Below are 27,781 nucleotides of genomic sequence, written 5' to 3'. Positions count from 1 at the left end.
ACAGCACTTCCTGCGGGTCCCCCGCTGTCCGCTGGGAAACACACGGATCCCAGGGACAGCGGGGACCATCCTTATTGCGCAGCGCGATTTGCGCATGCGCAGTAGGGAACCGGGAAGTGAAGCCGCAAGGCTCCACTTCCTGATTCCCATACTCAAGATGGAGGCAGCAGCCGACATCGCGGGCGCGCTGGGCGTGTAAGTGTCCTTATTTTAAAAGTCAGCAGCTGCAGTATTTATAGCCGCTGACTTAAAAAAAAAAAAAAAGAAAACTCCCGCTTTAAGATCCTCTTTAATTTAGTATTATAAACTAAGTGTGATGTGTAAAGACAGGCAAAACAAAAAAGAGAATAGTACATAACTCAATTAAATTACAGCAATTTACTAGGGAAGGAAACAAACCGTATGTGCGCTCAAAAATTAGTGGTACCACCTAGTCAAACATTTATAAGAGGACTCCTGAATGCAAGTACTAAGCAAATCAGGGAGAACAACCCCCTATTTTTAGGACTTTTACGGCACGTACACAATTTCAAAATGTAAAATTTAACAAAATTTATTACATACCAAATATAAATATATGTTGAACACAACAAAAGAACATGTATGATAATCAAGGCACAATTAAAAATACATGCAAATGATATCCATAATAGTAATGACAATCATAGATAGAAGGTCACCCATGTAACAAGAGGTAGGCCCCGATGCTCAAAGACCCTACGCGTTTCGGAGAAGTCTTGATCTTCTTCATCAGGGGGGTATAGAGCATAAAGAGCACATTGTCTAGTGAAGGGCACAGATGACAAAATGTTAATAGAATAAACACAACTATAGGGGAGGACCAGGATACATGAAGATACTGTTTCAGATTACTTACATAGAAAATTATGAAGACAGATGCATGTACTGAAGGTAACTAAAAGAAACAAAACACAAGCAAATATCCTGCTGGGAGTTCCAGTGCACCCGCGTGGGAAGTATGCGGCTGGGGAGGCCTACAGCGAGGGCCCCAATCCCCTGCCCGTTAATGTGGGAGGGCTGTGGGATGCGAGTGAGGGGGCCACTGAGGTGTAGATGGCGAGGGGTCCTGAAAGAAGAAGGTAAAATGTGAAGGAAGAGAAGAAAAAAATAAAAATAAAAATAACAGGTGAGAGAGGTAGGGTTAATGAGACACAGGGAATGGAGAGAAAAAAAAACACACACACACACACACACAAGTAACCACAGAAAGAGATGGAGCTAGTATAGCATAGATAAGTGAGGAATGAACAGAATGGAGAGCGAGTTAGAACAGGTAATATCTAGGAGCCCAGACACCTCAAGAGCAACAGCACCATCCGTCCAGCAGCATCCAGCGATGATCGCGGAATGCCGACAGGCGGACGGACGGGCTGTATAAAAGACTAGACCATCCAATCAGCTGATCCAAAAAATTTGAAATAGCTGATGGAGGGAAGAGGAAAGGTAGCACCCAAGCCGAAATGCCCCCCGAGTGGTGAGAGCAGAGTCCCGCCATACCGCACATGCGCAAAGCACTGACATCAGGGCGGGGCTCCGCCCCCTCCATCCACCGACACGCCATGCTTCCCCAGCCAGACAGCACGTCGGCTGGGGTTGCAAGATGGAGGGCGGCTGCTGTACAGGCCAGACGCCGCCTGTCCTCCATAAGCCACCATGGGTGAAAACACCTGGCGGCTTGGTGTGCCGGGTGATCCCTAATCGCAGCATCCAGCCACACAGGGGAAAAGGAAAAAATAAGAATGTACAGATATCCTTTCAGGAATATTTAAAGTGCTAGTACTATGCAAGTACTGATGGAGGAAACATGGGCCTGGTACATAATTTTCTGGGTCTGTGTAGGGGAACACTCAGTGCCCAGCTCTCTCTCCCATTCTTTGATAAAATAAGGAGGTGTCTGAGAGTAAGCCTCAAGCACCAACTTATACACGTAGGAGAGCAGATGCCTAGATTCTAAGGACTGTACACACCAAGATTCAAAGGGAGATAGTGTACCCTTGGGCGCAATGGGGGATGCAATTTAGAGAGGAAATACAGCAAGATGACATTGTGAAGTCCCCATAATGGGACTGCAAAAATAGCTTTCCTTCAGGTGCAAATTTAGCACATGACATGTCTCCATCAGCTCCCCATGAGAGGAAAAAACGTACATCCTCTCCAGGGGGAAACCATGGAAAGCCTCCGAGAGGTATTAGGGAGGAAGTCCAAGTGGCATATGCACCTTGAATATTCAGTCTATCCCACACTGTAAGGATCGTCTGAATCAATGGGGATGTCCTGTCCAGTCCGAAAGTCCTCTGTCTACCATCGGTAGCCATGGGGCCACAGCCATGTTTCTACCCATGCAGATCTTCCCTAAAGGAACCCAAGTTTTAGTAGAAAATGCCTCCAATTTAAAATACGCACTAGCGTCATGGCCTTATAAGACAAGGAAACATTTGGTAAACCTGGCTCTTTATCCCGTTTATGTCAAAGTAAAATGTAAAATGTATTTCTGAGAATACTTCTAATCTGGAGAGAAACCGTGGGGAATCCAAAATGTTACTGTTGTCATTGGAACAGGAGTAGTGGGCATGTCTTTCAATAGAGACACTTGTTTAGTGGCGTGTTTTCCTCTTATTTCTACTTCCTATTGTGCCTCGCAAAATAAATTCAGGGACATTTTTCCAATGTGGATAGAGCAATACAACCTGACAGAAGTTCTAACTCTACTCCACCCTGTTCAAAATTGTATTTACTTTTATTTTTATTTCCAAAAATGTGGGACTACTGAATAGATTGGGCAGCAATTAAATATAAATTAAGCTGGATCATCATTGATCATATTACTATTTTAACTTTTGTTCTGAAGGAGATTCGCTACAACAGCAAGTTAAGATGGCTTACCTATACTCCTAAATTGGCAGTGTTGAATTCAGGGGTGCAGCAGCTTATTCCCAAGGCACACCCCCCATTCCCCTTACATTTGATCCTGCTGCAAAAGAAAAATGCCCAGCCAGTAGACAGAAGAGCAATGCTGTTGAAGATGGCAAATACACAAATCAAATGTCACCTGATTCCTGATGAATTAGCAGTGGGTGGCTCTATCAGCACCACCCAGCTCAACAAAACTTGATTTTTCATTCTTCTTCTTTCAAAGAGACCAGGAAGAAAATTCTTGCCTGAACAGTGCCTGCATCCAATATGCTGGAGCTGTTTGGACATTCAGACTGCTGCGAATTATGGCTGTCAGAATATAATACCTGCCACTGCAGGTTACTCTATTCCAGTGTGTATGACCAGCTTCATACATGTACTTTTTATCATTATATCTATTATAATACCTGTATGGGTTCAGCAGAGAGAATTCTAATTGGTTGTCGTGGGTTAATGCACCTTAGAATTATAACTTACTAAGCTTTTTGTAATGAGAAGAACTATGTAGAAAGTTATAAGGTAGAGGACATGTCATAAAATCCAATCTCAAATTCACATTGGCATCATCAGATAAACAAATATGGTATTTTTGAAAACAAAAGTAATGGGCCTTTAACTGCTTTAAGACTGGCCTCCATCATTTGATGGCAGAACTATAGCTCTACTGCGTGAATCGCCATAGGTGTACTGCGGCTCGTGCAGGCTCAGTTGCAGGAGCGTGCCTGTGGGTCGGGAGGACTCGGGGGCCCACGATTGCCTTGTACACAAACAGAACCGGGAACAAGGCCACATTCTCTCAGGTTGAGATCAGGACTCTTTGTAGGAAAGATCAAGTTCCTCCACCCCAGACTCACTCATCCATGTCTTTATGGACCTTGCTTTGTGCACTGGTTGCGCAGTCATGTTGGAACAGGAAGGGGCCATCCCCAAACTGTTCCCAGTAAGTTGGGAGCATAAAATTGTCCAAAATGTCTTGGTATGCTGACACCGTAAGAGTTCCCTTCATTGAAACTAATGGGCCAAGCCCAACCCCTGAAAAACAACCCCCACATCATGATCCTCCCTCCACCAAATGATTTGGACCAGTGCACAAAGTATTATCAATACTTTTGTTAATATAGTGTATATACTGTACATGTGAGGTGTCTCTATTGGGTGACTTCCCTTGTATTCCTGTTATAATGACAAATGCACATATTTTTGATTTTTAGAGATTAGAGAGAGTCTTCTGTCTTGGTGATAAGGATCATTTGTCCTGGTAACAGCCGAAAGGGAAGAGGAATCTCTCCATAGAAGAAACAGCAATGAAGTGTGATATAGGTTTTGGCCATTTGCAGCTCTATCCAAATCTAGAAAAACAAGTTAGAGCAGTCAGGTGGTGGTGGTCCTCAGGGTTCAAGTGGGGTATATCCAAGGGAGTAGGATACAGGCCCAGGGAGGACAATTTGTGCTATCCAAAAAAAAAAAAAAAGTAGAGAGGCAGGAGAGCCCTTCTAGCGTAGTAAATATGTACAGCTAATAGTTACAATAATAGTGATTTAGAAACATTCCAAATCGTAACTTATATTTACTGAGGTTGTGGTGATCCTGTCGGATAAAACACACAACCTGGTATGCGGTGGAGAATATTCCTGTCGCCATGCAGGATAGGGTTTGTTGCTCTCAATACCTCAGGGGTCCTGGTCCTAGGTCCTTGCTGGGGCCATCACGGGGGTATTTTGCTTGTTGTTTGAGGAGGAGCGAAAACCTATTGATAGAGCTAATAGCAGAGACACCCACAGGTATGTATAGTGCAGTGTGTCTAGAAATGGATCAGGGTCATCGTGTTGAATATCCAGTCTCAAAAAACTGTGCCTAGTGCAAAACAAACTAAATTAAATAAAGTCGTGTGTAGGAGTCCAGAATACAGAGTACTTACGGTAACAACCAAATAAACTTAAAATGATTGCGCTGTACCCTTTAACCTCTTCATCCCCAGAAGATTTTACCCCCTTCCAGACCATATTTTAACTTTTTGCTATAATAAATATCCCCTTAAAATTATAAAAAAAAGTAATTTTTTCCTCAGTTTAGGCCGATATTTATTTTCTACATATTTTTGGTAAAAAATATCGCAATAAGCGCATATTGATTGCTTTGTGCAAAATTTATCGCATCTATAAAATAGGTGATAGTTTTATGCCATTTTTTATTTTACATTGTAATTTTTATTAGTAATGGCGGCGATCTGTGATTTTTATCGGGACTGCGACATTGTGGCAGACAGATTGGACACTATTTTGGGACCATTGTCATTTATACAGCAATTAGTGCTATAAAAATACATTGATTACTGTGTAAATGACACTGGTAATGAAGGGATTAACCCCTACGGGGCAGTGAAGGGGTAAAGCGTGTCCAAGGTAGTGATTCTAACTGTGGGGGGGGGGGGGGGTTGGGCTTCAACACACAGGACAGTGATTACAGCTCTCGATGAGAGAGAAGTCCGCGGAACACGTAGTCACGGTCTTGGAGACCATGGCGGGCGAGCGCACATGCCTGCGACACCACTTCTTAAAGGGGACTTACCTGTACGCCCTTTTGCCTATCAGTGCCATTCTGGTAACGTAAAACAGCGTGCGCTGGTCGGCAAGTGGTTAAACATAATAATACATTTTCAACTGCAATAAAGTAAATACAGTGGGGTTGATTTAATGGACTGTGCACTTTGCAAAGTGACATTGCTCGAGAGCTTAGTAAATGAGGTAAGTTTTTACTTTGCAAAGAATACCCAATCACATGCAAGGGAAATAAAAAAAACAGCATTTTTGCTTGCACATGATTGGATGATGGAAGCCAGAAGAGCTTCCACTCATTTACTCAGTTCTGGAGCAATTACACTTGCATAAGGCAACTGCACTTTGCAAAGCACACAGTCTTTTTGCTTTTAGTAAATCAACCCCAATAAGTCATGTGCTATCACCAAAATGCATATAGAAATCATAAATAACACAAGTCCATTTAATCCACCTGCAAAGTGACCAGGTGACACTCAATATCTTCTGGGTGGATCCCCTTGTGTATTTCTCTACCAGAAATAAATGGCAAAAGCTTAGCAAAAGACTAAACCCCCACACTATAAGAGGTTTAATGCACTCAATAGAAAACCACAACGCCTTTGGAATGGTGATATTTAATGACCACCAGGGTAGCCATCAGTCTAGGTATGACCATCATCTCCCCTGAGTATAGCACCACTGTCATGCATAAAATAGTCACTTTATATACATAAAGGAAATGTACTCTCATTTCAAATGAAAAAACTGAGACACATCGAATAAAGCCTGTGTGCTGCTACTCCTAGCGGGTGTGATGATGTCACGCCTCAATGCGTTTTGCCGCAGCAGACATTCTCAAGTGGCAAGTACTGATGTGGTCTGTGACATAAGAAGATTTACTTTATGCCTTACATGCATTATGTTAGTTGTAATCATGTTTCAGTCCTTTGGTATGTGAATGCATGCATGTTTACGTGTCGTATATCATGCATTTCCATTAGTTGCACAAAGGCAGCCCATTCATTTTGAATGAGTTGCCAAAGCACGAAAAGGGAAACAGGCTTAAAAAGTGTTACAATTCCTTAGTTAGGTCAATTAGTTACAGTGTAATGCTCTGTACACACGGTCGGACATTCCGACTACAAAATCCGTCAGATTTTTTCCAACGGATTTTGGCCCAATCTTGTCTTGCATACACACGGTCCCACAAAGTTGTCGGAAAATCCGATCGTTCAGAACGCGATGATGTAGAACACGTACGATGGGACTATAAAGAGGGCAGTAGTCAATAGTTTTCGTCTTGTAATTTATTCTGAGCATGCATGGCACTTTGTCCATCGGAATTGTCTACATGCGATCGGGATTTAAACGATCGGATTTTGTTGTGGGAAAATTTTAGATCCTGCTCTCAAACTTTGTGTGTCGGAAATTCAGGTGGAAAAAGTCTGATGGAGCCTACACATGATCGGATTTTCCGACAACAAGATCCGATCGCACATTTTACATCGGAAAGTCCGACCGTGTGTACAGGGCATTATTGTGAAGTTAAAGCGGATTTCCAGTCTGAGTGAATTTTTTTTTAACCACTTAACAACCGGCCCATAGCCGAATCACGGCTACAGGCGTGTTGTTTAACTCTGGGAGGCCGTCATATGACGTGCTCCCATAATTCCGCTCTCGCGCGCCCCCTGGGGCGCACACTCGAGAGCATCACGGACCACGGTAAACGGCCGCTCATCGCGGCCGTTTACCACGTGATCGCTCCGTCAAATGACGGAGTGATCACTTGTAAACAAACCGGCGTCATGTTATGACGCCGGTTCCTCCCTCCCCCTCTCTGTACCGATCGGTACAGCGGAGGGGGAAGAGATCGGTGTCAGCAGCGCTGTGGGCTGCATCTGCAGTGCCCACATTGCTGCTCACCGAAAATTAACCCCTCAATTCCCTGCCAATACTCTGCAATGCCAGCTAATACTCTGCAATACCCACCAATACTCTGCAATGCCAGCTAATACTCTACAATACCCACCAATACTCTGCAATGCCAGCTAATACTCTGCAATACCCACCAATACTCTGCAATGCCAGCTAATACTCTGCAATACCCACCAATACTCTGCAATACCCACCAATACTCTGCAATACCCACAATACTCTGCAATACCCGCTAATACTCTGCAATACCCGCTAATACTCTGCAATACCCGCCAATACTCTGCAATACCAGCTAATACTCTGCAATGCCAGCTAATACTCTGCAATGCCAGCTAATACTCTACAATACCCACCAATACTCTGCAATACCCGCCAATACTCTGCAATACCCGCCAATACTCTGCAATACCAGCTAATACTCTGCAGTACCCGCTAATACTCTGCAGTACCCGCCAATACTCTGCAGTACAATTCCAGCCAATACTCTGCAATACCCTACCATAAATTGCCATACTCAGGGATACCCAGCCATACTCGGAGATACCCAGCCATACTCAGTGATACCCTGCAATACCCAGCCATAGACACCCCCCCCCCCCCCGCCACCCTCCGGTTCTTCTACCGACTCGCCAATACAATCGAAGCCAGAATATTTTTATTTTTTATTTTTTTTATTTCAGGCTTCCCAGCCTAGAGGTGAGATGTGGGGTCTTATTGACCCCATATCTCACTGTAAAGAGAACCTGTCATGCCATATTCCTATTACAAGGGATGTTTACATTCCTTGTAATAGGAATAAAAGTGATCAAAAAATGTATGTTTAAGTGCCCAGTCGTCAAGTGGTTAATTCAACAGCTACAAATGCTATAGCTGCTAACTTTTAATATAAGGACACTTATCTGCCCAGGGAGACTGTAATGTCAGCACCCAAAGCCGACCTGTCCATCGGCTTTGGGTGCAGGTGTCAGCATCCTTACTAAGGGAAACAGGAAATAAAGCCTTGCGGCTTCACAGCCTGTTTCCTACTGCGCACACGCAAGTCGCACGGCGCTTTATAAATGGTCCCATTTTCTTCTGGGACACTTAGGAGGGCAAATAAAAATGCGGAAGTGATGTACCTCATTCCGGCACAGAAGTCCCAAGAAAATATAAAAAAAAGGTATGAAAAAAATCCAATAATAAGGTTGGGTGTGCTTACGTTTTATAAGGAGTTTTTTGTCTGGAACTCCGCTTTAACTGACGCACGCTAATGCTTCTAAATTAAGCCTGGAGATCTAGGCATCTATTACCCCTGGTCATGAAAGGTTAACAACTACAAAATATGTGTTAGTGTACTATTATATGTTGAGAATGTTCTGTAAAATAATTCCTTTGAATTCAGTGGATGAAAAAGGAGGAAATATAAATAGCAGTTAGTTTTAGTGAATTCTTTTAGTGCAATTTCTTTTTTTAAATGTGGCAGATTTTTTTTTTTTTTTTGTATCATTCAAACATTCCCTGAATATTATATGTAGGAAAATTGTATTAAGTATTGAGAACATTCTGTGAATAAGTAATAACTAGAATGTAACCTTCTTTCCCAGCGGTGTAGTATGTTGTTCAGCCTATTGAAAATTCAGCCCAGGTCATTTAAATTATGACCTCTGTGCCGAGTGTTATAAAAATAAATTATTCCACACTGGGTTTTCATTAAACACCACTAGAGTTTCAGGCTTACAAATTACTTTGGACTTGCAGACATTCCTTCAACCTTTACCATTGCTACATTTACTATTTGCAGTATGTCTAAATTATTTCCCCCCACATTTTCTTGTTTTTCTGTATTTTACCATTACATCTTATGTATAAAAACTGCCAAAGAAGAAAAGTGGGAATGTTGTCTGTAGTAGCCAATTAGATTACAGCTGTATGTTGGAAGATAAAAGCAAGCTGGTCTTCTAATTATTTTATTTTTATTTTTATTCACAGACAGAAATACAAAGATTACAAGGGTTCTGGTCTTTCCAAAGGGTAACTCTACTTTCGGGGGGAAAAAATATAGCAACGAAAAAATAATATAGTATATACAAATGGTATATATATATATATATATATATATATATATATATATATATATATATGTAGCGTCCATAACCCTTGGCAGGGCGGCCTTAACTTTTGGGCTTACCGGTTACCTCCCCCTGGCTGGTTCTTCCACGTCTAGGGGTTCCCAGGGTTAGTACCCAACAACTTTGGATGCTGACACCATAAAAGTTCTTTAGAAAAGGTTTTTATTTGCAGGGGTAACTTCCAACAAACACAGTCTCGTATGGGAACAGAGGACAAGGGTGAAGGAACTCAGGCACCTTGAACTGCTAATATCAGAAAGTCTCTAATACCACCCAGAGAGTAGCCACTCGCAGCTGGGCACTTCAAAGCTGAACAAATCTCTAGCCAGAGATTATGGCAGTCGGCACTTTGATCCAGAACTTGTGAAATCTTTGACCTTGAGTAACTTGTAACAAAAGTGAACAGTAATCTTTTTCCTCAGTACCTGGAACGTTCTCTGTCTCCTTGGCAGTACTGGAAAAAGCGCGAATTTGTCAGTGTCCTTCACAACCTAGCAACCAGGTACTTCTCAGGATGCCAGCTTGTTGGCCCTCCTCCGAAGAGTCCTCCCCGGTCACTTACACGAGCTGCAGTGCCCCTCCAAGCCGAGAGCACACCCGGACGCCTTGAATCCTCCCTCAGTTACTGCGCCTCGGACCAGCCGGTTCCGAGAATCGTGAACAGACGGATCCTCACCCCAGACCAGGCGGGTCTATTGGGGATAACCAACTGAAGCATGATGCGGAGCGACATACGCTCCCGTGACCGGGACCCCTCACAGGGCTACCCTGGTCCAGTATCAGGAACAGACCGCTATGGCCTCACGAACGAACCCAGAACACGTGACTACAACATCTTAATTACCCTTCCCCAGACTCCTCATCGGGGGCCGGCACACCCACTGATTGGTTCTGGGGAACGCTGATACCCAAAGCGTCCAACCAGGCCTCATTCTAAACCTGTCATGTGCACTTAACTATACACATGACCAGGCAAAACCCCTACACAGCCCAGCCAAACTGATGTCAAAGTTAACCTACACAATTAACCCTCAGAACCCATTACTGTTCTAAGGCAAAAAACTAAATTTATACATGACAGACATCTTGTCCAAAATGTCATTGCTCTATATATATATATATATATATATATATATATATATATATATATATATATATATATATATATATATATATATATACGCACACTGAGCAAAATTATAACTACATTGCCCCTATGTATCATGAGCTGAACTCAAAGATCTACAACTTTTTCTACGTACACAAAAAGCCTATTTCTCTCAAATATTGTTCACAAATCTGTCTAAACCTGTGTTAGTGGGCACGTCTCCTTTGCCAAGATAATACATTCACCTGACAGGTGTATCATTTCAAGATGCTGATTAAACAGCATGATTTTTGCACAGGTATGCCTTAGGCTGGCCACAATAAAAGGCCACTCTAAAATGTGCAGTTTTATCACAAAGCACAGTGCCACAGATGTCGCAAGTTTTGCGTGCGATTGGCATACTGACTGCAGGAATGTCTACCAGAGCTGTTTCCCTTGAATTTAATGTTCATTTCTCTACCATGAGCTATCTCCAAAGGCGTTTCAGAGAATTTGGCAGTACATCCAACTGGCCTCACAACAGCAGACCATGTGTAACCACACCAGCCCAGGACCTCTACATCCAGCATCTTCACCTCCAACATCATCTGAGACCAGCCACCTGGACAGCTGCTGCAACAATCAGTTTGCATAACCAAAGAATTTCTGCACAAACAGTCAGAAACCATCTCAGGGAAGCTGGTCTGCATGCTTGTCATCCTCATTGGGGTCTCGACCTGACTGCAGTTCATCATCGTAACTGATTTGAGTGGGCAAATGCTCACATTCAATGGCGTCTGGAGAGGTGTTCTCTTCACGGATGAATCCCAGTTTTTCACTGTACAGGGCAGATGGCAGACAGCGTGTATGGCCTCATGTGGGTGAGCGGTTTGCTGATGTCTACGTTGTTGATCGAGTGGCCCATGGTGGCAGTGGGATTATGGTATGGGCAGGCGTATGCTATGGATAAAGAACACAGGTGCATTTTATTGATGGCATTTTGAATGCACAGAGATACCGTGATGAGATCCCGAGGCCCATTGTTGGGCCATTCGTCCACGACCATCACCTCATATTGCAGCATGATAATGCATGGCCTTATGTTGCAAGGATCTGTACACAATTCCTGGAAGCGGAAAACATCCCAGTTCTTGCATGGCCAGCATACTCACTGGACAAATCACCCTTTGAGCATGTTTGGGATTCTCTGGTTCGGCGTATACAACAGAGTGTGCCAGTTCCTGACAATATCCAACAACTTTGCACAGCCATTGAAGAGGAATGTACCAACATTCCACAGGCCACAATCAACAACCTGATCAACTCTATGAGAAGGAGACCAGATACTGACTGGTTTTCGGCCCCCCCCCCCTCCCCCGACCCCCAATACAGTAAAACTGCCCATTTTAGAGTGACCTTTTATTTTGGCCAGCCTAAGGCACACCTGTGCAATAATCATGCTGTCTAACCAGCATCTTGATATGCCACACCTGTGAGGTGGATGGATTTTTTCGGCAAAGGAGAAGTGCTTACTAACATAGAATTAGACAGATTTGTGAACAATATTTGAGAGAAATAGGCATTTTGTTTACATAGAAAAAGTCGTAGATCTTTGAGTTCAGCTCATGATAAATAGGGGCAAACACAAAAGTGTTGCGTTTATAATTTTGTTCAGTATATATATATATATATATATATATATATATATATATATATATATATATAATATTATTATTATTATTATTATTATACAGGTGTTATATAGCGCCAATAGTTTGCGCAGCACTTTACAATGTAATCGGAGAAACTACACCAACAGCTCCTGCAAGCTTACAATCTAAGCCCTTGTACACACGGTCGGACATTCCGACAACAAAATCCATTGGATTTTGTCCGACGGATTTTGTCCAAAACTGGTGTTGCATACACATGGTCGGACAAAGTTGTTGGAAAATCCGATCGTTCAGAACGTGATGCCGTTATTTAGTTACGACGGGACTACGTTCAGGCTAGTAGCCAATAGCTTTGGTCTCCTAATTTGATATGAGCATGCGTGGCACTTTGTCCGATCGAAATTCTCTACACACAATCGGACAAAGTCCGATCGGATCATGTTGTCGGAAAGTTTTATAGCCCAGCTCTAAAACTTTGTCCGTTGGATATTCTGATGGAAACAGTCCGATGGAGCCCACACACAGTCGGATTATCCGACAACGCGGTCCGATCAGACATTTTCCGTTGGAATGTCCGACCGTGTGTACAAGGGCTAAGAGTATATATCGTTGCTTACTTATGCTTACTAGTGCTGTATTCATCCAGTTCTATCCCCTCCTTACTCACACCATATCACTTTATATCGTAGCGGTATTATAAAATGTAGCATTATATTGTAAATGTACATTAATTGTTATTTTATGCTATCTCCTGTGTGTGCATTTTAATCCTCTAATGGCGATGTGATGTGCGGATCTCTGCATCAAAATGCAGCAGAAATGATTTTCTAAAAACATGGTTTGTTTCTGTATAACAATGTAAACCGCACAAACCAACAAAGCCCCACTGCAGGATATTTTGTGAAAGGTACACTAGCAGCTTAAAAACGAAGAAACTGTTTTGGCTGTAATACTACTTCCTCTCCGGTGCCGTTCCTCTGCAGTGTGGGCCAGTACTTGTTCCAGCCGCATCTCATAGCATGGCGATGCTTATTTAATTTCAGGTTCACCAACTCGAATACATTTTTTAAAATAACATGCTTCAATTATGTAGAGAGGGTAACTGATTGACAGGAATGTGCATGATTTTCTAAGCTCCCTCCTGAGTACAGGGGAGCTTATAATACTACCATGTATTAACTGGTATATGTTCTGAGTATGGTGTAAAGGGCATTGCATTTGTGAATTAGCAGGCTCTCTTTATATAACAAAATAAATAAAACCTCATCCTCATGACGTACACAGATGTTAGCTAATTTTACCACTGTGGCTTATAAAAAAAATGGTATAGTAAGTGACCTTTTCTTTCCCAGAGTCAGAATGAAAACCAAAGTCTTTGTACAGTTTTTAGTAGCAGAGGTACTATATTCCAGTATAACTTATTATCAAATTTGCCATGGTTACTGAAGCTGGGAAACTTGTTAATACGCAAATGGAACACTTGTAATGGCTATTTTATCTAAAGTGTCAATTTTTAGCATCCTTTGGTCCATTCAAAACCACAGTTTTACTATGACACCAACAAGAAGGCATCTACAAACAGTGCTCCTCACAGACATCAGATGAACCTATATTTCCATATTCAGCCTTTTCCTTTCAAGTCTGACTAATACCTTCTCCACCCTGTAATATGCTTTTTATAACTTCTCTCCACCTCACAACTAATATATATCACCTTCACTACTGTTCTCTCCATATTACTGAACTTATTATCGCCTACATATTCTGAACCCATATAGTAACATAACCTCCAGAGCACATGGGCATGTACACTGATTAAAATTTCATATACATCTCTCTCTCTCATCTCACTTCCCTTACCCTCTTGCTTCTTCTGACATCAGGAGATATTTCACCCAGTCCTGGCCCTCTGCTATATAACTTTCACTCCCACACCCAAAACCCTTCTGATGCCCACCTTACCACCTACCCCGAGGACCCCATTCCCTCACAGCTACTCTGGTCAACCTCTTGCTCTATTCTATGGTCTCTTACTCTTAAATCCTTCTCTGTCTTCTGGCATCTTTCCCTACCCTCTACCAATATTCTCTGATCACCCTTACTTAAAAAGCCCTCGCTCGTCCCCAACCATTCTGAACAACCTAAAACTTGTCTCCTGTCTCCCATTTACCTTTAGACTCTCAGAGTGCCTAATCTACAATCATGAGTTGCTATACCACTGTAAACAACCTTCTTGACTCCTTACAGTTTTTTACCCACAAAACTCGATGGAAAAAAAAACACCCTTCTAAAGCTCTGTAATAACTTACTAACTGCTAAAACAAGTGACCACTACTCAGTACACTTACTTAGACTTTTCTGCAGCTTTTGATGCATATGACCACCTGTTCCCCCTCAAAAAACGACACTCCCTTGTCCTTCTTCAGTCTACTTGTGCATCACTAATTGGCTAACTAACATATCAGTATGGACATCAAACTACTTTCCAAAACTCATTTTTCCCAAAACAGTTATCATAATATTTTGCCCTCCTGCCCCCACTGGCTGCCTGTAGTGGAAAGAAATACTTGATACTCTTGTTCTTGATAAGCATATTATTCTCGTTCTCTTATCTTCCTGGTTTAGTAGGTTTTTCAGTGATGGTTGCCTGAGTAGTCAACTGCCAAGTCCGAGTACAATCACATGGATGCATGAAAGTCCTTAGCCCTGTGTAAGTTCTGGTCAGAGCAACCATAAATCTATATGTAGAGAACTTATTTTCTTCTTTACCTTTCTATGGCTAGGGAGTGAAGCCATTTTTAATGTAGTTGTCCCTCAACAGTTCTCCCACCCACCTCAGTGAAGCTTAAGTAGTAAGACACTGACCTTATTCCTTTTTTCTCGAGATATTCACTTTAGAGGCCTGTCCAGCACCACACATCCTTTGCAATGAAAACTGTCTTACCCCTACAGCACATTTCGCTCCCGCCATTGATTTTTAGGGCTCAGTCCATATTTACGGAGATGGCTCAGCATCACCATGAGTACATACAAATGAATAGGGCCAGTGGCACTCATGTTGGATCTGACCAGGAGTTTGCTGCAAAGGCTGTGCAGAATCAGACTGGGCTACACAGTATATGTCTCAGGAGTGGGTATGAAGGTAGGGTTTTACTATCTGTAAAATGTAAAAATGTTAAGACAATTTCACTGAAGGTGATGTCCTTTTTTATTATTATTTATTATTATTATAAAGGATTTATATATTGCCAACAGTTTAGGCAGCACTTTACAACAAAAGGGCAGATAGTATAATACAATACGGTTTAATACAGTAGGAATCAGAGAGCACACAATCTAAGAGGGAGGGTCAAGTGATACAAAAGGTAATAGCTGTGAGGGATGAGTTGATGGAGAAAATAAAAGTACAGTGTTAGGTGGGGGCTAGATAGGAATAAAAGGAGTAGGGATGGGAACATACCATGTGTGGGTACCACTGTATACCCTTGGTTTAGTTACCCAATCACTAATAATTAAACTGGGGTTCTATGGCAAAATAGAACATATACCAAAAAAAAGGACAGAACCAGAAAGCAGAATTGTCAAAGAACCATAATATTGAGCCTCAGGGGTGTAATGAACCAATATTGGATAAAGAATGAAGTCAAAATTGTAAAAAATTCTGTTTTTATAAATCACAAAAATCAGGTTCAATAAAATAAAAACTAGCTACCACCTTCGATCACTTTAAAAAAAGACCACGTGGTTTCATATACCAAAGTGCATCTAGATGCCACACCCACATCCATACAGTCCAATAATCCAAGTCATGGAATGATTGTCTGCATGAATATAGTAAGGGACTGTATATAAGTTCCTCCTGTAAATGCCCCTGGAGTGGAAAATAAGCACTATCACAGAGATAGGGCGCCAAATCCAAACAGACGTATAGAGTAGAACTAGTGTGTGGATAGCCACTCCATCCAAAGGTCTAAACCTGTTTGCCGCAGTAAAGCACTCCTCCAGTGAGGCATTGGGATGTAACATATAAAGTTACACAGGAGAAGCAAAATAAGGAGGCATAAAATGCTGACCACAATAATGATAATACAGCATACTGCCTAAATAATAAAAAATAAGCCCAGGAGAAATCCAGAAAATATGAGGACAAGCAAGTCAGAATATGTCAGTCAGCGAAAGTCCACATGAAGCCACATAAGTAAAGGCATATGCATTAAGAAAAGCAGGGTAGACAGGGAGTAAGCAGCAGGTGATCAAGCAGCAAGGATTCGACAGAGCAGTCATCCATCCAAGACAGAATCTCACAGCAGGGGAAAGCAAACACGGCTAAGGGAGAAGCAATAGGTTGTATAAACATATCACAGATAGAGGCAGTCATCCAAGTGTAAGCTTCTCAACCTCTGCCGATATAGTCACAAACATACTGAATAACGTGTGTGGATCTGTCTTCCTCCCATTGAGTCCATCCACTGTTTTTTTTTTAATAAAAACATACTGCTCAATCTAAGCTGCTGCTGACAATAGCACTGTGATCTTCCATGTGGCATGTGTGCACTAAGTGGAGCGCCCCAGCATCATAGCCTCGGTGCTACACCACCTTATATACAGCTGAAACAGGTAGAGGACACGTAAGATGCACAAGAGCATGAGATCAATGTGTTTCACCAGCTTCATCAGGACATAGCACCCCCTGGCTGGAACATGTTTAAATATATCTTGTAACCCAGCCCATCACTGCTCTCAAAAGAGGACCTATAGCAATTTTGGTAAGTTTTACTGAAATAAAAACATCCCATAGGATGAATATTTACAATGTACCTCCAATCCAGAATGCAGACCTACCAGCAAGTAAGGGAAGACAAAGGAGCTATTAGGACTAACATAACACTAAGGAATAATAGAAAGAATGAAAATTAAAACTTAATAATTAGGTAATGAAATTCATACACTCAATGGTATAAGAGAGAGGACAGACACTTGAGCAACAGTAGTCAGCCTATTAAATGGATCCTAATCCAAAAGCACCTGTAAGTTCAGTTCTTTATTGGGTCCCTTAGGCATCAAGGTATTTAATTTAGAAATCCAAAACTTTTTCTTTCCTTAACAAAACCTTATCAAAGTCTCCATGCCTTCTGCTTAGCTTTAAAGCAGAAAGACATTTAACCCTTAGACCACCAGTCTTAGCCTAACGACAAAGAAGAATGTGTTGTGCCAAGGGAATTAATAGGTCTCTCTGAAGAAATTAGTTATCAGGGATCGTATTAAAGTGGACAAGGTAGGAGGTAGTCAGACAGATTGGGGTAGGGAGTTCCAAAGGATGGGAGAGGCTCTGGAAAAGTCCTGGAGATGAGCATGGGATGAGGTGACAAGGGAGATAGAGAGCAGGAGGTCTTTAAGTGAATCTGTTGCTTTGACTTATTTGGGAAAAAAATAGGCCCACTTTGCCGGAAAACTCTCATGAGAAAATGTAGTCTGCCACTGCTAAATGATCCTTTTTAAAGTGGTTGTAATCCCTTACAAGACACTCTTTACTACAGGTAAGCCTATAATAAGGATATCTCCTAAACCTGCACAGTTTAGGAGATATCCCCTGTATCAGCATGTGTCAGACGTAGATGTTGACTACTTTTTCCATTTCTGGAGTTCTAATATAACAGGTTTTTGTGCTTTTTAAATGGCAGTAATTACTGTTAGAGCTGCCACATCTTCTTGGACCTCAGTCCAAGCAAACCATAGAATGGGTGTGCCCTTGCTTCTGCAAAAGAATGTTTATAAATTTAGTTTGTAGTAAACTCAGTTTTTTAACTTATACCTATAATAAGGCTTACCTGTAGGTACAGTAAATATCTCCTAAACGCGTGACGTTTAGGAGATATTCACACTGAATGCAGCCGGTGACATCACCGGTGCATGCACTCTGAGGAAACAGCATACCCGTGCCATCCCTTCAGAGTTTTGTGCTGTAAACTGTGACTTCCGGGTGCATGCATGGCAGTTACGTCATCATGGTTCAGCCATTCACAGACCCGAAGCCAGAGAACCCAGAAGGAAGACCAGGGGGGGTGGAAGCCTTGTCAGCAGTGACAGCTGAAGGGCTTCATTCTAAGGTGAGTATTTCATAAAGTTCTAGTATGCAATGCATACTAGCGCATTAGGCCATTGCCTTACAAGGGATTTTTTTATTTTATTTAAAGTCTGCAGTTTACTACCACTTTAATATTGTACTGTGACTAGAACACATCTTCCTTTATTTCAGTGGCAGGTTCTTCCTGTTGAAAATTCAGGGTAGTCTAATCATTTAGCATTCCAGTTTTACTTGGAAAAACCACCAAGGATATTTTTTATTTTAAAAGTCATTCAATGTCTTTGATTTTGGTAGCAAAACAATCTTCATGATGGCTAATTTCCCTTGTATGTTACGGCCTAAATATTTCACCTGGTAATGCAATTAGGAAGCACTGTCTGGAGTTTTTTTTTTTTATTTAAACAAAACACAATGTCCTCACAAGAAACAGACAAGGTATACTTCTTTAATGTTTAACTTCATGGGAAAATGGCATAGTACATTGAAGTGTAACTAAAGTACTGCCAGTTTAAAGGTGAGATGAAAATAGAGGCAAACCATTGTCAAATATGACTTGGAAGTTTGAATTTCTTAACTACTACTTTGCTGATGGTAGGCAAAGCTTACCGGAATCGATTACCATGGTAATTAGGTCCTGTTTTCTTTTGCTGCAACCAACTTCAGCTATACGGTGAGTTGTGCCTGTAGCCCTTCCACCTTGATACAACATCTGTTAAGTGTTCACTAATTCCTCCCCATGCTTGAAAGTGCCCCTCTTGTTAGATGACCAGGAGAAGACCTGTGTTTAGAAGCCTCGATGATTCCAGCAGAGGTGTACTGCCAGGTAGGCTTGTGCAATTCGTATTGTAACGAATTGAAATTCGGCCGAATTTTACATCAATTACCGAATTATGTCGAATTAATTCGTTATATTTCTTTCGTATTCGTTGTTATTCGTTATTTTTTTATTCGGACATTCGGATGCATCCGAATGTCCGAATAAGAAAATAACGAATAACAACGAATACGAAAGAAATATAACGAATGAATTTGACATGATTCGGTAATTCTTTAAAGATCTAATGAAACAAAAGGTCAGCTCAAAGTAAATCTTATAGTCCAATCTGCTGATTAATTTTGTGCTGGAGGATGGATTACTGGCAAAGTGCATTCCTGAGAACAGAGTTAGAAGGATGTTGTATTTTATTTGAGCCGAGGTGAAGAGACGTTGTCATTGTGTGTGTTAAAAGATTCAATAAACAAACGACTTTCCAAACTACGAATCATTATCACGAATGTCTATACATACATAAATAACGAATACGAATGAATGAATTCGACACTCTACGAATAATAACAAATTATCCGAAAACGTATTAACGTAACATAACGAATATAACAGAACGAAATTATGTATTTTACGAATGACAACGAACCGAAACTAAACGAAATTTTCCGTTGTGCACAAGTCTACTGCCAGGCATGTGGAGGAGAGCAAGTGAACATGTTCATGTAACAGCAAGGGGCTGAGGGCTACACCGACTGCACAGCAACCAACATAGCTGACCATGCACCACAATAATCAACTGAACATCTAAAAACATGAGTAGTGGATTAGGTGGACACAGGTGCATCTTAAAGATTTGACTTCATGCATAAACAAACAGAACCAATTCTGATATTTTTTGAACACATGGTGGAACCACATATAGGCCAAATACACAGAGACACAACCTGAATACATTAGGGTATTTGTATTCCATCCAATGAATATCTGGATGAATTTCAATCAGGAAAAAGAGATGTTTTTGCTTTAATCTGGTAGATAATCACTCTTTGTATCAGCATTAAGCCCAATGTTCCTCTTTTAAAGCAACTGTCTCGCCCTTGTTTACAATGTTCCAGCAGAGATTTTCCCTTTTTCATCTACTTTATAAGGTCATTCAGAACATCAACATATGACATTTTCAGGGGTTTAATTGCAGTAATAAAATCTAGTATTCTGTTTACAATGGATTTTGGTAATTGTGGCAGGCCTCCTTTTTTGGGAAAAAATGCTCCCTACAAATAGTAAAATTTCAATCAGCCTTCCTGCTTAAAAAAGCTTCTAAACAAAACTGAAAAGTGCCCAACTGTCTTCAGTGAGTCATTGCGGACCTATGCCACAAGCTAAGGGGCCTAACTGGACCGCGTGTTTGGCTGTTCTTTGGTGCGTGATTCCATTGGAAAACAACAGCAGATTCATCACTTTTCATTCTCCTAATTATCTGCAGGAGATGTATCTGATCTTTAGAGGATCATGCAATGATTATGCATGGTACGTAAAAGCAGACCTGAGTTCAAAAAGTGAAGATTTCCTATGCTAAAGGAAATGTCTTGAAATTAATTATATTCAAAATATAATAGCTTAAAAAAACGAAATTCCTCCTGGAAAAAAAAAACAGTTCACGTCTTGATATGTGAGGGGACCTAGGTATTTCTGTGCATACAGTCTCATAGCTGTCAGATCATCTTAACCACTTCAGCCCCAGGAAGATTTGACAACTCAATGACCAGGCCATTTTTTGCTATACGGCACTGCGTTGCATTAACTGACAATTGTGCGGTCAAGCGACGCTGCACCCAAACACAATTTATGTCTCCTTTTTTTCCCACAGAGATTTCTTTTGGTGGTATTTGATCATCTCTGCGTTTTTTATTTTTTGCGCTATAAACAAAAGAAGAGCGACAATTTTGAAAAAAAGCACAATATTTTGTACTTTTTACTATAATAAATATCCTCACTTTTCTTCAGTTTAGACAGATCTGTATTCTTCTACATATTTTTGGTAATAAAAATCGCAATAAGCATATACTGATTGGTTTGCGCAAAAGTTATAGCGTCTACAAAATAGGGGATAGAATTATGGCATTGTTATTATTATTTTTTTTTTACTAGTAATGGCGGTGATATACGATTTTTATTGGGACTGCAACATTATGGCGGGCAGATCAGACACTTTTGACACATTTTTGGGACCATTGACAATCATACAGCGATCAGTGCTATAAAAATGCACTGATTACTGTGTAAATGTAACTGGCAGGGAAGAGGTTAACACTAGTGGGTGATAAAATTTGTTCCCTAGTGTGTGTTCTAGCTGTGGGGGGAGGGGACTCCTGCTTTCCCGCTTATAGGAGCCGGCAGTACAGCTACGACGGCTCGTGGGATCGTGCCCACCCGCCGCAGTATGATGACAGCGGCTGGTTGGCAAGCGGTTAATTACTCTTGCAGGAGATTTGGAGTGAGATTTGGTGATGTCATTACTGCGGTGCTTGCTGCATTTGAATCAATACTGCTTCTGCTTTATTCATTCCGTAAATCTGTGCTTTGTAAATGTTTTCTGCTGCCTCTTTTTATTTAAACATACTTTATTTTAAATGTCCATGCACACTGGGCTTAAAAAAACACCAGTTCTTTTGGCAGAAAAAAAAAAAGCTCATATAGCTTTTTTTAACAGTCGTTTAACCTCCCTGGCGGAATAAATATGTCGGATTTTAGGTGCTGAAAGCGGTACAATGTTTTGCATGGAAATTTGGCGTTTTATATTGTCTAGAAGACATCCCATGTATGATAAAATTTGAAAAACAAAATCATAAATTAAAATATAATAAATAACTATAAAGAATTATACCAAATAATAATATAATAATAATAAAAAATATTCAATAATGTAATCAAATAAAAAACACTGAAATTTGCTCAGTTGCAGAATTGTCACTGTCATTACTTTTCAGTATTTGATGACGGATCTCCCCACAAATCACTATCGCTCAATTCTGCTAGTGATTACAATTTATTATCGCTGTTTTCTAGCTGGTCTAAAACCTCTTTTGATGTAAAGGGACTGTTTTGGTTGCTATGGACAATCTCCAGTTTCCAGGCAGAAAGAACAGTTTTTATAATATAAAACTAAATGTGGGGCACTGGACAGACCACTAGCGACAAAAGGGATGTGAAATAATTACATACAGCAATGTAATCTGTAAGATTACAGTATACTGTATGTAATGTGTGTATTTCACTCTTTAAATTTAGCGCCGTTCTCCGTCCCCGTGCGATGCAATGCTCGCAGGGAACGGAGCTCGACTCCGTGATAGATCGATTGGAGGACGAAACGCTCGCACAGCGGGGAGACATCGCTGGATCCAGAGGATAAGATAAGCATACAAGTCAGAAATTTCAACCGCGCTCACAATTACAAAAATCTAAAAAAAATATATCTAAAACCTATAACAGAATAATATGTATACACTATAACTAGTCAAAAATTATAATATAAAAACACAACTAAGTGAATAATAAAAATGTACTCTATAACTCATACAATAATCAAGTGTACAGAAAAAATATATATATAAAGTGCTCAAAAATTATATATAAGCAACAGTTCCTCATAAAGACGTAGTAATGAGCACAAGTGGTAAAGTGCACAGAATTTTTGTGAACAATCAGAAATATTATGAATAAAGTGCTCAGAAATTATATATAAGAAAACAGTTCTTCATCAAGATGTAATCGTGGGCATAACAGTCCAATAATCATAAGTGTTTCTTCTCAAGAAATCCTATGCGGGTACAAGAGAGAGAATTTCCTTCACCAACACCGTGCTGATAAATGGTAAAAATGCGCACTTACCATATCCCAGAATCAGAAAGGCATTTGATATCAGAAATAATTTCTGATTCTGGGATTTGGTAAGCGCGCATTTTTACCATTTATCAGCACGGTGTTGGTGAAGGAAATTCTCTCTCTTGTACCTGCATAGGATTTCTTGAGAAGAAACACTTATGATTATTGGACTGTTATGCCCACGATTACATCTTGATGAAGAACTGTTTTCTTATATATAATTTCTGAGCACTTTATTCATAATATTTCTGATTGTTCACAAAAATTCTGTGCACTTTACCACTTATGCTCATTACTACGTCTTTATGAGGAACTGTTGCTTATATATAATTTTTGAGCACTTTAAATATATATTTTTTCTGTACACTTGATTATTGTATGAGTTATAGAGTACATTTTTATTATTCACTTAGTTGTGTTTTTATATTGTAATTTTTGACTAGTTATAGTGTATACATATTATTCTGTTATAGGTTTTAGATATATTTTTTTTAGATTTTTGTAATTGTGAGCGCGGTTGAAATTTCTGACTTGTATGCTTTATAGGTGTGTATCACATCGTATCAATCGCAGCCTTTAGATATTTAGACCGATTGTTGAGAGATTTCTTTAGCGCAGTATTTTTTTCCCAAATTTCTGATAAGATAAGCATACCGTATATACTCGAGTATAGGCCGACCCGAATATAAGCCGAGGCCCCCAATTTACCCCAAAAAAACTGGGAAACTTATTGACTCGTGTATAAGCTGAGGGTGAGACATGCCTGTCCATCCCTGTGTGTCCATCCATCCCTGTGTGTGTGTCCGTCCATCCCTGTGTGTGTGTCCGTCCATGCCTGTGTGTGTGTCCATCCATGCCTGTGTGTGTGTACATCCATGCCTGTGTGTGTGTCCATCCATGCCTGTGTGTGTGTCCATCCATGCCTGTGTGTGTGTCCATCCATGCCTGTGTGTGTTTGTCCGTCCGTGCAGCCTTGTGTGTCCAGCCTACCTGTGTCCCGAGCCTCCGTCCCGTCCCGAGCCGAGCCTCCGTTCCGTCCCGTCCCAAGCCGAGCCTCCGTTCCGTCCCGTCCCGAGCCTCCGTCCTTCTGCCATGCCAGGATCGCCGCTCTTCGTCGGCGCCTCGGCGGCCATTCCACTGTTCAAAAGCCGCGCCTCTGTCTGTGATAGGCGGAACACTCAATTTCCTAGCAGTCTGTGTTCCGCCTATCACGGACATCCTCTCATCCTCGTCCGTAGTATGAGGATGAGCGGATGTCCGTGATAGGCGGACCACTGACTGCTGGGAAATTGAGTGTTCCGCCTATCACAGACGGAGGCGCGGCTTTTGAATAGTAGAATGGCCGCCGTCTGTCTGCTCGACACGCTGATCGAGCAGGCAGACGGCAATGACTCGAGTATAAGCCGAGGGGGGCACTTTCAGCCTCAAAAAAGAGGCTGAAAATCTCGGCTTATACTCGAGTATATACGGTACTCATCTTGGATCCTGCAATGCGATCCTGTGTCTGGCTCTGGGTTACCACTAATGATTCTGAATTTTCACTCCGAGCCAGACTCGGGAATACAGCCAGGGGCGGTTAAGGAGTGTTTAGTGTTTTTTTGTTTTTTTTACCAGAAAACTGCTATCCAAAATACAAACTAGAAGGGTTTCTTTCTGCCCCTAATTGCTGAGCTTAAAATATGCCTCTGAACATTCTCATGTGCATGGACACATAGGATGACATTAGCAGCTTCTACAGGCAAAATGCTAAACTCCAATAGCTAGGTCTTTTTTTCAGCCAGTGTGCATGGACCCTTAAAGTTTTAGCGTTATAAACAATAACACATTTTTAGAAATACAGTACAGAATGTTCTTTAGAAGAAATATAGATGTATAAAGTAGGATTTACATAAGCATATTATTCATACCTAATGTTTTACATAGTAATGCCAATAGTAGAAAGTAGGATATGGTTCCTATGTTTCGTAATTAACCTCTTTTACTTTCGTGCAAGTGTAATGCCACGTACACACGATCGGACTATCCGGCGGACTTAGTCCGGCAGACCAGAGTCCACCACACAATTCGACTGCGTGTGGGCTCTGGCGAAAGAAGACTTGACTCAAAATTGTCCGCCAAACTCGGCTGGCACATCTATTCTATTTCTATTCTATTATATTATATTTGTGTGTGTGTGTTTTTTTTTTTTGCTATGTTGGTAGAACTGGATATTTTTTCAACCATATTACTTATGCAACTACTGTATGTCCTGCCAAACACATTGACCCTGTAAACATTGTGTCTTCTGTCTTATGCCATCACCCCCACCCTAAAGTCAACCCCCCCCCCGCATTCCGAATAGATTACCAATCTGATTGGATTTATTATAGTAATCATCATCAGGTTTATCTTTTGATCATCATGTGACCCAAATTGGACCTTCACCAGAAAGAGGTAAAGTAGGGCAGGGATAGCAGAATAAAAGTGGGTAAGAAATAAAGGGGTTCAAGGATTGAGCTTTTCTATAGCTTCCTCCTCAATATTTCCATACCAGTCATTACACCACCAGTCAACAGGTGGGATCGTTGACATTAGGAAGCAAAGCCCCTTCCTCTACTAAAATGGTGGCCTCCACAAAGAAACACAGTGCTCAACAAGACATGGTAAGTGAGAACTGAGGAAAGATCAGCCCCCAAAGAAACAAAAATGGTGACTATTCCTTTGCCATATGCTTGCCTTTCAGGACACAACTTCTATAGTTCATGTCCTCTTTAATGCGCCATTTAATTATTTTTTATATTCAATGGTATCATTGATAATGTTGGAGTTTTGTTTAATGTTGATTAACTGCTATAATATCAGCACAGTTGAATAATGTCCTGCTCCTTCTCTAGTTCTGTTATATCACTGTTGTGTGTCAGCTCGTTGCATAAGTAAGCATGTCCTCCTTTTTGCCCTCTCTACCTTTCAGAGCTATTTATACACAGGTATGTCATGGTATAAATGTGACACTGTCTGCTTGCATCATGTGTTCCATGTGTGTTTTTAATACTTTCATCTGACATACTTTACATAGATCCGGCTACCAGCCCATAAATGTTACTTGAAACATGACTACATCAAAGATTTCTGTACATTAAGTATACAAGTGTATGCAAATGTTTCATCATTCCTGGTCTAATTGCATATTTTGTTATTACAATCTTAAGGAAACAAACATACCATTTTGCAAAAAGTTAGTTGCTCTTTATTTTCTAAAGTTAAAGTGTTACTAAACCCAGGACCCTGCATTCACTATATCTGGTCTCCCACAGTACACTAAAATTAGAGGTGCGCATCTTCACTAGTCTCACAATTTGATTCAATTACGATTATCTTGTCAATGATTTGATACGATTCAGTGGTTTTCATAAAAAAATTCAAGCAGTCAGAAGAACATCAGAAGAACTTCATTCTTTTATTTTATCTGAGCTAAAAAAAAAAAGGACACGCCCTGCATGTAGTTTGAGCACAATAGAGAGCAACAGTATTTATTTAGAAAAGTAAATACTAAATGGCGCAGCTCCCTGTACATTTAAGAGATCCCTTTACATTCCAAAGCCCCCCCCCCTGCACATTATACAGCCCCCGATTTTGATTACACAGCCCCATTTACATTAGACAGCCCCCTTTACATTACACAGCCCCCCCTTTACATTTTACAGCCCCCTTTATATTTTACAGCCCCCTTTACTTTACAAAGTCCCCTTTACATTATACAGCCCCCCATTTACATTACACAAACCCTCTTTACATTATACATGCCCCCATTTATATTGCACATCCCCAAATTTACATGGCACAGCCCCCTTTAAATTATACAGCCCCTCCTTTACATTACACAGCCCCCTTGACATTACACAGTCCCCTTTACACTAAACAGCTCCCATTTGCATTGCACATCGCCTTTACATTTTATAGTCACCCTTTACATTACACAGTCCCCTTTCGATTATTCAGCCTCCCCATATACAGTATATATTACATAATCACCTTTACATTATACAGAACACATTTACATTACACAGCCCCCCATTTACATACCACAGCCTCCTTTACATTATACAGCCCCCGTTTATATTATGCAGCCCTACATTTACATTACACAGCCCCTTTTAAATTATACAGCCCGCTATACATTACACAGTGCCCCATTTACATTACACAGTCCCCTTTACATTAAACAGCTCCCATTTGCATTGCACATCCCCTTTACATTATATAGTCACCCTTTACATTACACAGTCCCCTTTAGATTATTCAGCCCCCCATATACAGTCACAATCCCCTTTACAATATACAGCCCCATTTAAATTACACACACCCCCCATTTACATACCACAGCCCCCTTTACATTATACAGACCCCATTTATATTAAACAGCCCCCATTTATATTATACAGCCCCCATTTACATTACACAGCCCCTTTTAAATTATACAGCCCCTTTACATTACACAGTGCCCTTTACATTACACAGCCCCCAATTTACGTTACACAGTCCCCTTTACATTATACAGCCCCCCATTTACCTTATACAGCCCCTATTTACAGGAGACCCCCAGTCTATTGGGACAGCCCTGCCAGTGTACTCTAAAGTTAAAAAAAAATCTCTGCCAGTCCTTCTGTTTCATGAATCCTTCCTATAGTGTGTAAGAGTTAATGTAATCCAATTCCTCTACCTTATTATCTCTGATCTTTCATGGCCGGTCATGGTCATGTGCACTCCAGCCATTCTCCTCCTCCAATCTAAA

General features: G+C 40.9%; 1 protein-coding gene and 1 long non-coding RNA gene across 3 annotated transcripts in view; one reads left to right on the top strand and one right to left on the bottom strand.

Moving 5' to 3' along the window:
• The window catches only part of CACNA2D3 (calcium voltage-gated channel auxiliary subunit alpha2delta 3), a 1,440,485-nt gene that overhangs the window by 1,206,209 nt on the left and 206,495 nt on the right, over positions 1 to 27,781 (top strand). The window lies entirely within an intron of this gene.
• On the bottom strand, positions 359 to 27,781 carry LOC143927741 (uncharacterized). Its single transcript, XR_013262313.1, has 3 exons — positions 27,710 to 27,781; positions 878 to 1,087; positions 359 to 783 (listed from the first exon to the last, which is right to left on the bottom strand). It is a non-coding gene; the product is annotated as an uncharacterized LOC143927741 (long non-coding RNA).

This window comes from Lithobates pipiens, unplaced genomic scaffold (genome assembly GCF_037356315.1).
Source record: "Lithobates pipiens isolate NorthernLeopardFrog02 unplaced genomic scaffold, aLitPip1_a1.2 Scaffold_23, whole genome shotgun sequence".
Lineage (NCBI taxonomy): Eukaryota > Metazoa > Chordata > Amphibia > Anura > Ranidae > Lithobates > Lithobates pipiens.
The sequence above is the reverse complement of the archived record's forward strand: the minus strand, read 5'-3'. Positions and strand labels throughout refer to the sequence as shown.